The sequence below is a fragment of the Benincasa hispida genome, chromosome 3 (assembly GCF_009727055.1).
Source record: "Benincasa hispida cultivar B227 chromosome 3, ASM972705v1, whole genome shotgun sequence".
In the NCBI taxonomy this organism is placed as follows: Eukaryota; Viridiplantae; Streptophyta; class Magnoliopsida; order Cucurbitales; family Cucurbitaceae; genus Benincasa; species Benincasa hispida.
Window position 1 is genome coordinate 13,656,297 of NC_052351.1, and position 14,033 is coordinate 13,670,329.

Sequence of the window (14,033 nt, forward strand, 5' to 3'; positions counted from 1 at the left end):
TATTCTAGAATCTCTTCCGAAGAGTTTTCTGCAATTTTGTACCAATGTCTTGATGAATAAAATCAAATACAACTTGACAACTCTACTTAATGAGTTGTAGGCTTTTCAGACCATGTTGAAAACTAAGGGTCTGAAACCAGTACTAGAAGTAAATGTTGCTTCTGCTAAGAAAAGAGGAATGTCCTCTAAGCCTGAAGTTGCCTCGTCTTCGCAGACTAAGAGTATTCCAGCGAAGAAAAACAAAGGGAAAGGGAAAAGGAAGCCTACTGGCAAGAAGAGCAAGAAAACCGCTGCAGGGAAGGGGAAATGTTTCCACTGCAATGAACTAGGGCATTGGAAGAAAAATTTCCCTAAATATCTTGCAGAGAAGAGAGCAGAGAAAGGCAAACAGGCTGCTTAGATTCTGGAGACCATTTGCTCAACTCATCCAGTAGGAGAAGTTGCTAATGAAGATGCAAATTACCTACTTTTGTTAAATCTTGTAATGAAACTTTTGTACATATTTTTGTTTAGAATGAAATGTTTTTTTTTTCAAGAAATATGTTTGTTCTATCTCATAGCAACTTCTGTTAAGAATCAAATTGTTAATTGCCATTTGCAAATATTCAAATATTTAAACGGCTAAGATCAAAGTATAATAAACTTATGATTTCTAGCTCTGATTGTTAACAAGAGTTGTTAAGGCATGTCAGACCATCTTAATCAAAGAGTTGAGAGTACCTCAATGTAGTGGGAGGAAAATGTGCTTCCTAGCCATTATTAAGAATTAGATGAATTTCCCATAAGAAGCCTATTGTACACTAATATGTTTACAATGATTCTCTCGGCTAAAAGTGTTTAGAATCATCTAGTAAGACTAGAAATACCATAAGTTAATAACCTAGAGCAAATGGGAGAAATATCGGGTATGAGATACTAAATGGTAAAACCATGTGTATGGAATGCTCTAGTTTATTGTATTTCTCAGTAAAACTTAGAAACTCAGTCTTATATATCAGATATATAAGTTACCACTGGAGTTTAAGTCCAAGTGGGAGTTTTTGGATTTTATGTCCTAAAACTCATGGTTTGTAAACATTAGAACTTATTTTGAGAATTCAATAAAGTTGTTGTTGAATATATTGTTTTTTAGAAATCCAATAAACCTAAGTCCCTTGACTATTATATATGTACTTCAACTTTATGTGGAGACATACAAGTGGATCAAGTTCGAGTAAATAGTCAAAATGATCTATAGTATATGAATAAGGTTGGGTACCTTATTCTGGTAACACTATTGGATGCGGCCTACTCTGTAGTTATAACAAAGAGTTGTAAAGTGCTACAAACGAAGTGATCCTAATTCGTTCATGTTGAGGCATGAGGTGTGGGGTTATCCTGTGTAAATGATTTTTGTACAAGATCGGACCATGAAACCAGTCACTCTTACTTTATAACGTTGTGCATTGGTACCTTCCAATAAAAGGCTCTCTAAGCTCTACTCCAATGAGATTCCGATCATCAATCAGAGGGAATGGTTGAGACCAAGGATTCTCAGAAGATAATCTCTCTTTTTTCTTTGTTTGTGATCACAGAAGTTTGTCTTAAGTGGAGAACTCAAGTCAAATTTGGATAGTTTGTATCTTGCATCAAGGCTCTATATATAGAGCCATCCGCTGATTGCTTCGGGATTCCCGCTCTGTTCAATCGTCATCTTTGACGCGATAAGTGAGAATGTTAGTGTTTCTATCATGGTCAATCTTCTGAAGTTACGGAAAAATATCTGTTGGGTCAATGTCAGATATCCCAAAGCATACGATCAACTGTTCTTCATCGAGATCAATGCATGCGATCAACTTTTGTGATAACTTCACAATATAAACTTTGGCGCATGTTAATTCATGACAATTGGCCAACGAGGGTTTCAAACGTATTTAACGCAAATATAATTTTAATGCATGAATTTCTAGTGATCATCGCATATTCTACTTTTCTAACCTCATTATTCTAATTAAAAGGCTACATTAACTTATATTTCTAAGAGTTATTACACCTCCAAATTTAGAATAATGCTTGTCCTCAAGCATATCTTATACTAGGAAAATTCAAGCCTACTCTACACCTCTAGTCTGCACTGACTAACTTCTCAGAATGCTTCTCACTCACACTCTTTTTCAAGCTGAATAACTTTCTTAAGCCTAATCACTTTTTAAGGAAATATTTTTTGAGTTTAAATCTGACAAACCCATGCTCAAAAACCTTCTACTCATTGTGAGTACTTTTGTATTCCTTTTATGATGCGTTTATAAAAGCATTTTCGAAATATGATTACTTACTCGAATTATAGACAATGCATTAAACTTGGTTACACCCTTTGTTTTAGCTTGTCCCCACGGGTTTCATGCGAATATCCAACTACCGTTGTGTACTAAGTTTAAATCAACTCTTATCTTAGCTAAGTTTGAATTTTTGCCAGACAGTGGAGTTGCTTTTATTTTATGCTACTTACATTGCGTTGATCCTGGTGACCTACCTTCATTTTGGCTTACCTGCATGGGTGTCATGTGAAGTATCCAACTACGAGCAAGTTCCTTTTCACAACTTAAACTCTTATTAGGTTGGGATTCTCCCTTGATTGATAGAAGTCTATTATTAGAGTATACTAGTACATGATTTTTTTTTTTTTAGATGATGATTGTAAACGCAATTTGTAAATTATTTATCAATAGTTTGCCCATAAACCCTTGCTAGTCAAATAATATTTATAAATCACCGAACGAACGATTTATACTAACTGGTAGTACAAGCGACAAGTCCAGGGTCGAACCTTAAGGAAGCACAGAAGATTAGTTTCTCAAAGTGTGTGTTTAGTTAAAGTGATAAAATGGAGGGAGGGAGTTGGTGTGGATTGGAATAGGAAATGCATAAAAGAAATAAAATGCAATGAAACTAAAAGATAGAAATGCAATTAACTACGACATTCTAGCTTCAGGAAATGGAATGGACCAATGCAATTCTTGTTCATTGAGTTAATTAAATACAATTTTAGGTTCTTGACTATGCCTTGATGGAGTATACTAGCAAGCAACGGAAGAAACAAGGATCAATATGCATTCTAATTCATTAATTTTGGCTATAAATTAAGTATGCTCATAAACTAATAAAAGGGTTTCATGACATACCTTTGTAGAACCATTTAAATCTCGAATTCAGCTGCAAATCTTCTCCAAATCTACTTGTAAATCACTTCAAGACCTTCTTTACTATTATCTTGGTGCCTTAGATTGAGTTGTGGGACTCAAAATAAGCTTGAATAAAGGGAATTTGGAGAAGAAGCTCACTGATGCATCATTGAAAACCACCTTCTTCAACCTCAAGTTCTTCAGCAAAAACTTTTCAAGTGCTTCAGTTTGCATGCCCAATTTCCACTTCAATCTTCTCTATTTATTACAAGATTAACATACAATGAAGATTGTTGCATGAAGAGCAGCTCATGCTTGGAAATTTGACTCAAGGAAAAGGTGGGAAATGAGTGAGTTACTTGGAAAATGAAAGTGGAGATTTCCCACTTTTTCCAAATTCCATTTTTTCCAATTTTTTATTTTTCAAATTGATTTCCAAAATCAATTTTGTTTTCAAAATTGAAAAACTTTATTAATTTTACAAAATTAATTCATTAATTAATTTTCTAATAAAATTAATAATAAATAATTAATTAAATAATTTAATTAATTTTAATTAACTCAATATCAAATATTAAATTAATTTAATACTAATTCAACCATCATGAATCCCTATTCATGCATTTAATATTTAAATCATATTTAAATATAAATTGAATTTCTAATTCTATTTAATTTCAAAATTAAACGCGTAATTATATCACATATAATTATTAATTCCCTTAATTCTAATTTGAACATTTCAAATTAACTTATCACACTATTCTAAGGCTAATCCATTTACGAGCTAGTAGGGGGACCTCGTGAACCTACAGATCATGGGCTTCAACAATCTGAGATTAATTGGCTAAACTTTTTATACCGAATTAACCCTCATTCGTTAACTGTTGGGTCACTCCACTAAAGCCCATAGTTGTACTCCCCTCACTGTAGATATATTATGTCCATTCGATATAACCATGATTAGTAAGTTAACCCTTCACAGGTTGTACGTAATAACGGTTGGGTCAAATGTCTGTTTTACCCCCGAGATTACCTCTTGTTCCTTAAGTCCCACTGATCCACTAATAAACAATTGTTTTGTGATCTGATCAACAAACCAAGTCCCTCTCGGGCCAATAAGAGGGTGGGGTCCCTTGTTCAAGACCCGAAGTAAGCACTTAAGGGAAAAACCTCTCTACTATCTCAAAAAGTGAGTAGGAGTGAATTCCATCTTGTACCTTATGTCCCCAGCTATTTACTCGGTCTTACCCCTGAAATGGAGGTTTATTGAGCCGGCACTTGAGCCAACCCTCACCTATGCAAATCTAAGGATAATCCCAAATAAACCAGGAGTTCATAGTTAGCTCAGGATTAAGGTTAAGTTACCTAGGTCATCGCTTTGAAATAGTCAGTCATAAACAGTAAAAAGCGTTATAAAGTAAGAGTGACTAATTTCATGGTCTGATCCTGTACAAACCCATTACATAGGACGCCCTCACTCCTCATATCATAACATGTATAAATTAGGATCACATCGTCTGTAGCACTTTACAACTCCTTGTAACAACTACAGAGTGGGTCGTATCCGATAGTGTTACTAGAATAAGGCACCCAACCTTATTCATATACTATAGACCATTTTGACTATTTAGCACCTAATCTTATTTATATACTATAGACCATTTTGACTATTTACTCGAACCTGATCCACTTTTATGTCTCCATATAAAGTTTAAGTACTCATATAATAGTCATGGATCTTTTAGTTTATTGGATTTATTTCTAAAACAAAATAAGCAATTCATATATTCAATAACAACTTATTGAATTTTCAAAATAATGTTTATTGTTTACAAACCACGAGTTTTAGGACATAAAACCCAGCATGTCTAGCACAATTGATTGAAATCCCAATCAATGGTCCTAATTACCTAATTAATCAAAATGCATAGAAAACGAATCCGCTCATACAAATTGACAAATCACATTAAGTTCTAGGGATAACGTTAGGATAAGCGTTCGACTTCCACCATGTATTCAAACATTCAATATGGTTTCTCTCTAAGGTTGATAGGGCAAACTACTATTCATTATAAACAATGAATTGCAAGCCTAACTAACCTATTGCTTCCTTTGAGATTAACCTATAATTATATGTCACATATTATAGGTTATCTTTAAACATTCAAATTACATAACAAATTATTAGTTGTCAATCAATAATAAAATTATGCAATTCATAAACACAAAATTTAGATTGAAACCTATAGACAAGAATACAGAAATTACATTCAAACAAAACTCCCAAAAATTACATTATTCCAAATCTCTAAACTAAAGAGTTGGGTCCTACCTTCCCATGAAGATGAAGAAGAGAAGAACCCAACAATGTCTTCACTAGTTACATGAGATGGGGAGAAAAATAGAGAAAAATACAAATGGAGAGATGAGAAGATGAAGAAATCGACATTGAGCCGATTTGGAGAGTTTATTTTTTTATTATCTTTGCCCTAAACCGGAGAACAAACATTATATAGTAGGTGTCGCAACGTTACAGCTAGCGTTGCAACCCTGCAACAGACAACGTGTGTGAGGCCTTCGTCACAATTCAGAGCGTCACAATGTTACATGTAGAGATACAAAATTGCCCTGTCTTCCCGAGAATGCAAGGCTACTTCCTTGTAGCATTGCAGCACTCCATCCAGGGGCATTTTCATCCTTTCACATCCTTTTGAAGCCCAGATGCTCAAATTAGCGCCTAATTGCTCCAAATTAACCCCAAATAGCTAGCACCAACTGATTCCACCTCCAAGATGCTCGATACCTATAAAATCATTAAATAAATACATTAAACATAGTAACGACCTAGAACTAAGAAGAGGAAAATAGCACATTTTTTGTGTTATTAGTACTAACCTCCAAAGTTCTAGCAATTCAATATAAAAGGCAATCTGAAACAACATATTGCTTACTTCATTGAAACCTGCAAAAATGCAGGAACCAGAGGAGATTTACTAGTCAAACAGTTTGTCCGAACCTTGAAAGGAAATCTTTTTTTATTGGTACACCGATTTGGAGCTGAAAGTGATTGACAACTGGGAACAACTGGAAAGAGAGTTCCTGAACCGCATTTACAGCACCAGACGCATCATTAGTATGATGGAGCTAACACATGGCAAGCAGTGAAAAGGAGAATTGGTCATTGATTACATCAACGGATGGAGAGTTCTGAGTCTGGCAGTGGAGATGTGCACCCAAGGTATACACTGGGAACTTCCCTACATTCGGCAAAGGATAAACCTTGTACATTTGAAGAGCTGGCGACTCACACCCATGACATGGAGTTGAGCATTTATAATAGGGGAACTAAGGACTTTCTAGTTCCTGAGGTGAGACAAGACTAGAATGAAACCAAAGGCACTGAAAAGATCGTGCAGAGTGTCACCAAAGAATCAATGGTTGCTCATGCAACCCCAATGAAATTTTTCTCTAAGGAAAAAGAAACATAATTAAAAAAGAAAACACAATGAGGGCGAGAAGCATCGCCGAACTCTTAAAGAAAAGCAGGAAAAAATTTATCCATTTTCAGATTTTGATGTTGCAGACATGTTAGAGTAACTATTAGATAAACAACTCATTTAACTACCAGAGCGCAAATGACCAGAGCAGTTGGGGAAAGTCAACAACCCCAACTATTGTAAGTATCACCGAGTCATCAGTCACCTAGTTGAAAAATATTTTTTGCTGAAGAAGTTGGTCCTAAAGTTAGCTCGTGAAAAGAAGATTGAGCTAAAGCTGAATGAAGTGGTTCAAACCAACCACGGTGCAGCTATGGCGACTTCAAATGTTCCAACACCGTCTGCTTCTTATGATAAAAAAAAGAAAACTTAATCCAGTTTAGGACCCTCGAATCCGTAGTTTTTCAGTTTCAACAAGCGATCCCAATGTCAGATTCTAAAAACAAAGATGAACATGTTGATGGTGAAGACGAAAAAGGATGGATCCTTGTGACTCGTCAAAAGAGAAGAAAGTCAAGTTCCACCTAAAAAGAGTCATGTTCCGATCGAAGTTATAGAAGAGAGAATAAGACTCAGAAAAAGGATGGGAAAAAAAAGGCATGAAAGCCTAAGCTCATACAAATAGTAGATGAGGACTTCCATCGACTTCGACAACCGATAACTTTGGCAAAATTCCTCCCAAGATGCTTCTAATGTGAATATTTCATTTTGCATGCAAGTGTACATGGTCAAGTTATAATATGAAAATGGCTTGTAAGGTCGAGTATCGTCCTCAAGGATCAAATTAACAAGTTATTGTTTAGCTATCTCAAAATTATGTCAATCTTAGCTAAGGAATCATAATCGAGTTGGATTTGTGGTTTTGTGAAATAAAAGACAGTAGAAGAATGTTTGAAAGTTTGAGAATAAAAGCGTTCTAGGGTATTGAATCCATTAGCTACTTCGGTAGATCTATTCTAGCCAATTCATGGAATCATATATAAGCATGCCTAAGTCTAGAAACTTAATTCAAGATTACATTCTCTAAAAAACAACCTATTCTTATGCAACTCGATTGATAACTAATCTCATGAAATCAAATTAAGACACAAGGCATTAGGAATTTTCATTAATAACTTTCACTATTAACCTAACTATGATCATGATAGATTAATAACAAGTTACAGTTAGATCCAATAAAACATTCAATCTCTCAATTAAACATTCAACCTAACAATTATCAATGGTCAATCAATAAGAATGAAACATGATATCAGTGAAAAGAAAAGTGTTCAACAAACATCCCTGAAAAGATTTAAATTTTCATACATTAATTAAAGCATAAGATTCAGAGAAAGAAAAGGAAACTGAAGAACACTCCAAGAAAAGGAAACCGAAGAACACTCTAAGCTTGCCTCGATCGTCACCTTGGAAACTCGAACGATCTTCTAAATATCCCTCCAGTTCTCTAACTTTTAAACATAAACTCTCTTTTAGGTCTCAAATTTCAATCTTTAGCACTCAATTTGGTCAGAATTCTCCCTTCATTAGGCCATAATGGCATCCAATTATATAGAGGATGAGAAATTTGGCACAAAATCTTTACTAAAATTATCAGATTTTTTCAAATAAGGAAAGCCAACGTTGTAACGGCTCGACAGTAGTATTGCAACGTGGCATCACAATGTTGGTCCACATTTGTTGTAGCATTGCAACGTTGCATCTTAAATTTTAGCTATTGTGTTCTAGCATCAAACTTCGCTTCATGTCGTAACGTTGCAATGCTACAACTAGCGTTGCAATGCTCCCCTGTTCTTGGATTCATTACATTTTTCCTCTCTTTTCTTCAATCCCTTTGGTCCAATACTCGGTTTTGACTCATTTAAGCCTAATTTAGTCCATTTTGGCTTATTTTGAGTATAATTCACTTCTCTATCATAAATCCTAGAAATCAAAGCAAAGAAGAAACAAGAAAATAGAAAAGTTCCAAATAAGTGTGTTAGTGATTCATGCTTCAGAGAATAGTCAGTTGAGAACTCAAGCAGAAATATTCAAGCAAGTCTATTGTTATGATCATCCATGACCAAGTCTAATCATCTCCCATGTGTGTGTATGCAAGTCACATTCAATCTAAAACTCAAAAACTTAAATTAGGTTCAAAAAAGCTTCTCCAGTTTCCCCCTACTCTGGCTCAAGCACCAATCATAAAATATCCACACATTTTAAGAAGGTAATATGTCCACTAAGATGCCTTAATATTAACAACAAAGGGCCTCAAACTTGCATCCTTTTACCTAGGGGTACTTTCTTTCACACACTCACTGTAGGGAATTGTACCTAGTCAATTCCCAAGTGTCCTAGTTGATCATGGGAAGATAGCTCTTTTTACCCCCATCTATGCATATATATTACTAGTTTACAAAACATAAAATAGAATCATTCTTTTAAGCACATGAGTGTACACTCTCTTTTTTTCCAAGACTAACAACATATTCTTTTCTTTCCTCTTAGTCTAACATTACAAACCATCATGCACATAAACTCTTCAACCAATGGAGCCTTCGAGGTGACAACCCAATACACTAAACATGATTCTAGTTTTGGTTAATGTTTCTAAATTGAAATGACTACGTGTTCACGATATGGGAAACTCAAAGAGGGACATAGATAGATCATACTTCAAGATATTACTCTCCTATTTCCATTATGAGTCATTTAACATGTATATTCAAGTCCTATCATGGACAATCAACATTAACAACACACAACAAAGAACTAATCCAAATATTCTCAATTCACAATCAAAATTTTAAAATTCTTCCAATTTTCACAAAAACCTAACATGCATATCATCAATAAAAACACATTAGCATGCATAGCAGGATAAAAACAAACAGCACAAAAGTACAGAAGTCCTCCTCACCCCAAACTTAAAAATATGCATTATCCTCAATGCATGAAAAAGATAGAAATACAAGCCTAGAAGTGTATGGGAGTACATCAAATAGGCTTTAGGACTGAGTAATTTTTTTGTGTTGGATAAAGATCCTGAAAAGTATAAACTATGAGTAGCTGTCTGATTTAAAAAAAAAACAATAAACAAACAAAAATAGAAAAATAAAGAAAGCAGTAAAAATATTATTGGGTTGTCTCCCAACAAGCACTTAGTTTAACGTATTCTTGCTAGATGGAGCTTATGAATCATATCAGATCCCAAGGGGGTCTGTCATTCAATCATAGAACATCCTGGAATAAAAAATGTTCACCTACACTAGCATTCAAGAAAACAATCATCATTTAAATTAACATTGCCAGTAAAAGTATCAAGCATCTCTTTCTTCTTTATCTCAACATCTCCTTTACAAACATAATTAATAACGTTCATTGTATCATCTTTAGAAGTATTGACCAAAGTAGAAACTTTATACAAATTAGCATTACATTCACTGTCCACTCCATCATCTTTATCAGCTACCTTAGAAGAAGACTCACCATTCAAAGAAAAAGAATCATCATTCAAAGAGCATTTATTAGGAGAATAGAAAGTATAAGTAAATTTACAAGTCTCTTGAGGCTCAATATCCACATGCTTAAGATTTAAGTAAAGATAAAATTTTACCTCTTCATCATTCAATCTAAATGTTAGCTTACCATCTTATACATCAATGAGAGACCTACCAGTAGCCAAGAATGGACTTCCAAGAATTATTGGAACGTCAACATCTTCTTCCATATCAAGCACCACATAATATACTGAAAATATGAACTTGTCTATCTTAACCAACACATCCTCTACAATACCATAAGGATGAGCACATGATCGATCAACTAATTGTAAGGAAATTGACATTGGTTTCACCTCTCCAATGTTGAGCTTCCTAAAAATAGACAAAAACATTAAATTAATAGAAGCTCCAAGATCACACAAAGCTTTTTTCATTATAATATCACTTAATTGACAAGGAACATAAAAACTCCCTGAATCTTTCAATTTTGGATGCAATTTTTTTAATATCACCGAACTCCACTCTTCATTCAAAGCTATTGTCTCATGTTTATCAAACTTATTCTTCCAAGATAAGACATCTTTCATGAATTTAGCATATTTTGGCATCTTTTCTAAAGCTTCAGCAAAAGGTATATTAATATGCAACTTCTTAAATATTTCCAAAAATCTAAAGAACTGTGTTTCTTCATTCTTTTTCCTAAACCTTTGAGGATATGGAAAAGAATTAGAAGTACTCCTTGTGTTTTACTCAGACTTTTCTGCAAGCTTCTCCGTTGTAGGCTCATCGATAGAGGTGGATTCAACATCCTCTTGAATTGGTTCATCATCATCATTATCAAAAGGCTTGTTTAATTATTTTTTTTTCCACTTCTAAGTGTGATTGCTTTGCACTTTTCCTTAGGATTTTTCTCAGGACAACTAGGAAACTTACTTTTTTGCAAGGTTTGCACAACAAAAGCCACTTGACTCATTTGCATCTCCAAATTCTAAATGGATTTATCATGGTTTTGTATGGTGCTCAAAATAACATTAACTGAATTCTCTAAAGTAGATGTTTGTTCTTGAGTTACCTTGACAAGGTTCATCACCAATTCCTCCAAGGATGGTTTTTGTTCAATTTGGGCAAAACCTAGAGAAGCCACAACATTCTTATTATTTGCATATGAAAATTTTTCATGATGTTTCATACATGGATGGTGGTGTGTGAGAACTTGTTTTTGGCCTCTATAGTGCACTCTATCCACATAATTAGTCGTCTCACTATCTTGTGAATCCCAAATTTGTTGAGTTTCTGATGCTTTAGCTCCTAAAAAGGCTATGGACATTGAATTCTGTGCTTGACCACCTATAGTCAATTTATTCAAAGCATTAGTAATTGTGGTCAATTGAGGTCAGCACTTACCTCATCAACCTCATAAAGTTTTGCTACTTTGTTGGTAGAAACTCTATCACTGGGCCAATTATACCTTGTAATGGCCATGTCCTCAAGAATATCATGAGCTTCTGTAGCAGTTTTAGAGAAAATAGACCCTCCAGCCGTAGTATCTAGAATGGATTTAGTGCTACCATTCAATACATCATAGAAAAATTGTATTTACAACCAACTAAGAATCCATGTTGTGGGCTTCTTCTCCAAAGATCTTTATACCTTTCCCAACATTTAATTAATTGTTCGTTCGGTTGTTCACATAAAGAAACAATTTCATAACTCAATTTAGAAGACTTGGTAGGAGGAAAATACTTATTCAAAAATGCTTGAGCTAGCTCCTCCCAAGTAGTGATGCTTTCCATAGTATGGCCTCAAACCAATCCTTAGCCCTATCCTATAAAGAAAAAGGAAACAGTCTTAGTCTAATTGTATCATTCATAACTCCATTAATCTTAATAGTTCCACAAATTTCAAGAATGTGCTTATGCGGATCTTTAGTGAGCTTTCCTGTAAAAGCAATATCCCTAGCCATTTAAATGAACCCCGACTTTAACTCAAAGTTATTTGTATTAAATGATGCCTCCACAATTCTAGGTTGAGCAATAGAAAGAGATATTTGGAAATAATCCTCAATTGCCTTCTCTCGTTCCTTGGCCACCTCTTCTTCTGCGTCTTGCTTATTCCTACGATTTCTTCTTAAAGTATGTTCAATCATGGGATCAAGAGACAAAAGAGAAGCGTCCTTGTCACGGGGAATGCACAAAAGAAAACTCCAAACAAGATTAGAACAAAAATAACCCCTAGTCTAGAATATCTCCAACTCTTAAAATATTAAACAAAAACCATTATTTTGATCCCCGACAACGGTGCCAAAAACTTGATGTGAATATTTCATGTTGCACGCAAGTGTACATGGTCAAGTTATAATATTAAAATGGCTTGTAAGGCTGAGTATCATCCTCAATGATCAAATTAACAAGTTATTGTTTAGCTATATCATAGTTGTGTCAATCTTGGCTCAAGAATCGAAATCGAGTTTAACTTGTCGTTTTGTGAAATAAAAGACAGTAGAAGAATTGTTTGAAAATCTTAGAATAAAAGCGTTATAAGGTATTAAATCCGTTAATTACTTCATTAGATCTATTGTTTCCAAATCATGGAATCATATATAAACATTATGTCTAAGTCTAGAAACTTATCGAAAATAACATATTCTCATGCAACTCAATTGATAACTAATCTCATGAAATCAAACTAAGACACAAGACATTAGGAATTTTCATTAACAACTTTCACTATTAACAAAACTATGATCATGATAGATTAGTAACAATTTAATGGTATAGATCCGATAAAACATCCAATCTCTCAATTAAGCATTCAACCTAACAGTTATTAACTTTCTGAGATTAGGGAAGAGGATGAAAAATCATAAAATTGAACAACCTCACACTACACATACTATTGATGGAAAGAAAATTAACGGACTCCCTCCCTTTAATTTAAAATTAAATGAAAATTAAAAATAATTTAATTTAATTAGTAATTATATATATATATATAACTAACTCATTATATGTATATATAACTATATGTTATATCAAATATAACACTTAACCTATAGTTTTTATATTGTATCAAATACAATATAACCTATGGTTTTAATTTCTCTCAACAATGCATGGTATATAATATAAATCACATTTATACTATCAACTATATGAACCTTATCCATATAATTAGTATTTGGATCATATTCATGTTGGGGTTAATGCCCTAAAGTCTCGTGTCCTGTAGTTTATAAACAGTATATACGAACACCTGTGATTGTTAATATATGATATTTACTTCACATCTTGTTGTTTTGCTCATTTATTTGTTTTATTTGCTTTACTACAAACCAATAAACATAAAATCCCTGGTTATCTGTAAGTGACTCAAACATGTATGTGGTGACATACAATGGATCATGTCTTGAGTGATAACCAAAATGGTTTGTAGTATATGGATATAGGAGGGAAACCTTATCCTAGTAATGCTACGGACGCGGTCCGCTTTGTGGAATGGTCACAAGTATTGTGGCTTGCCATAGATGGTCTGATCCTGATCATTCGTGTTGGGGACATGCGAGCGGGGGCGTCCTATACAAAGAGTTTGTATAAGACCTGACCATGAAGTGTTAATGTCTCGTTATAAAACACTGTTCATGACAGAGACTTCACTTCACTAGGATGACCATAGGTAACATGACCTCAATCCTGATTGAGTTGGGAACTCCTGCCATTGAGGGTGGTCCTTTGATTTGTATGGGTGGGAGTGGCCAAGTCGCTGATTCAAACCTACCATTTTGGGGATACGTCTGATTTGGGAGCTGGGAACTCAACTACACAAGATGGAATTCACTCCTTCCCCAAGACAGGGGTAAGTAAATAGATGGCTCCCTTAAGGGCTGATTC